Raw genomic sequence first — 2,322 nt, 5'->3', positions numbered from 1 at the left:
TAAATATATTTATTGTGTATAATTTAAAAATAAGTTGTATATTGATTTTATATAAATTCTCAATTATTGAACAACTTAATATGTTTGACAAGAACAAATAAATATATTTTTCTTTAAAAGAAAATTAATCTATTAATAACTTAAATTAAAATTGTTAGTTGATACATCATAATATGTTACCTTATTAATACCGAAAGGAGTAGTGTAAATCAGATAGAAGCATTGGTTCTTGTAACATTCTGGTTAGATCATTTCCAGAGTTCTCCAACACCCAGATTAAATAATCATCCCATAACATGCAATATTGATATTGATTGCTCCACATGCCCATCGGCATGCCTTAATTTAATATTGAAAGTTCGACTTGAATTGGCACCATTGGAATCAGAACGAGCACAAAAAAAAGATAAGCATACGTTCCCAAACTTTGATATGATAGATCACCATATAATGCATCAGATCTATAATAAGATAACTGAGAGTATTTGAAACAATCTCAACTAAACTCTCCCATATATCTTGAAAATTATAAGCTTCTTTTTGTTTGTCAACCTTAGATCGATGTTGATGTGGAGTATTAATAGTTCTAGCTCTATGATTATCATCTTGGGTTCCATATGCGTAATCTTTCTCACATGTCCAAGGCTCCAATGTTGAGTAAGGGGAACATAAGTTCTACAACCAACAAATACATCACTACTGTCATCACTTCCATGAGTATTTGCACTGCTATCAATATCACTATCATCATTTCGAACATCTCGTCAAACTACAGTATCGGAAGGTATTGATTGTTCATTACTATAATCATGTTCTTGTTCATCAATTGCATTGAGTGAATTTTCATAAATTCTCAATTGACCTCTTTCTTTAAAAGCAAAAATTTTAACTTTTCTCTAGAAAAAATTGCATGAGTTTTACCTTTGTCTTTATCTACGAACTTTGATTGAGTTTAAGGTTGGGATGTTTGAGAACTGGGTTGAGATTTGGAAAATCAAAATTCTTGATCAAAAGCTTCATCATCTTCTTCTTCCTCATCGATATCTCCTCTAGTTTGTATTTTTTCAATCTGCTGAATAAGAAATTGAGATGGTCATGATGGGTCTCCTACTTCATCAAGTAATGGATTCTCAACCTCAACAGTGCTCCACCAATCCATCATTGAATCATTCTCAGTTTGGGCAAATCCAATATCAAATGGGTCTACATCATCAGACTCTTGTTCTTCCTTCTCTTTTGTTATTGCTCTTAGTTGAAAACATATTATAATGAACGTCAATCTTCTCCAAGCGACGATAAGAAAGGAGATTTCATACTTTTGTATTGTTATCCTATAAAAATATATATTTCTTAGAATAGATCTCCTAGAATAGGTCCCTAAAATCTGTATAAATAAGGCCTTGTATCTTGTAATAAAATAAGAATTTGATAAGTTATTTTATCTAAGATGGTAACAGAGCAAATAAATTAGGATTAGTTTGGGTTAGTTTCGACGCCAACATCTTGATCGCGATTTCCTATATCGCGATTTCTTCTTCCCCGCAACACCATCCCCTATTCTCGCAAACACCGCCGCCGAAGGAGGAAACCCAAGGTTGCGCCGGCTCCTCTCTTCTCATAGATCACGATAGACTTCTTGATCGCGATTTCCTATATCGCGATTTCTTCTTCCCCGCGACGCCATCCCCTATTCTCGCAAGCGCTGCCGTCGAAGGAGGAAACACTAGGATTCAGCACTGTTCTTCTTCCTTCTCCGCCCGGTGCGACAAAGACAGAGGAGGGAATCCGGCCGTCTCCCTCTTGGCCACGACGCTTGGATCGCATCTGCCTTGGCGCCCACTTCCGCTGCCTTCTTCCGGATTGACGTCGTCGCTCTCCGTCTCTGACTCCGGCTCCTGATTTAGAGTACCGACATCGCTTGGATCGCGATTCTTAAGCCTGATCGTCGTGCAAGCTTCTTCTGCAATCAGAATCACTGCCAACCGATCGGTTTGGTTCTCTTACCATGGATTTCTCCGCCTCGATCTTTGGTTTTCTTATGTTTTCGGCTGAATACATCTTTCGGTGATCTATTTCGTTTTGAGCGTAATCAGCCTACCAATGGGAGGTTTCTTGAAGCCTCCTAATCAGCCTATCCTGCTCGCATCGGAGACCAGATCTTTCATCCAGGATTAGGGTTCACGACGTCACTGTCATCCTTCGTGTCACAGCAGTAGGCTTTTCTTTGAAATTATTCTTCGTATCATAGCAAAGGTAAATTTCTTCCTCTGTGAGTTTGTTCGGTGTTTTGAAGCTATGTATCTTTGGACTTCCTTCAATAAA

General features: G+C 37.7%; 1 pseudogene; it reads right to left on the bottom strand.

Moving 5' to 3' along the window:
• Window positions 1-184: 184 nt before the first annotated feature.
• LOC141816327 (uncharacterized) lies at window positions 185-2,267 on the bottom strand (annotated as a pseudogene).
• Between the last annotated feature and the right edge of the window lie 55 nt (window positions 2,268-2,322).

This window comes from Curcuma longa, unplaced genomic scaffold (genome assembly GCF_044706935.1).
Source record: "Curcuma longa cultivar G26 ecotype Majalengka, Jawa Barat unplaced genomic scaffold, ITB_CL_G26_1.1 contig_16090, whole genome shotgun sequence".
In the NCBI taxonomy this organism is placed as follows: Eukaryota; Viridiplantae; Streptophyta; class Magnoliopsida; order Zingiberales; family Zingiberaceae; genus Curcuma; species Curcuma longa.
This window is presented reverse-complemented; position numbering and strand designations above follow the sequence as displayed.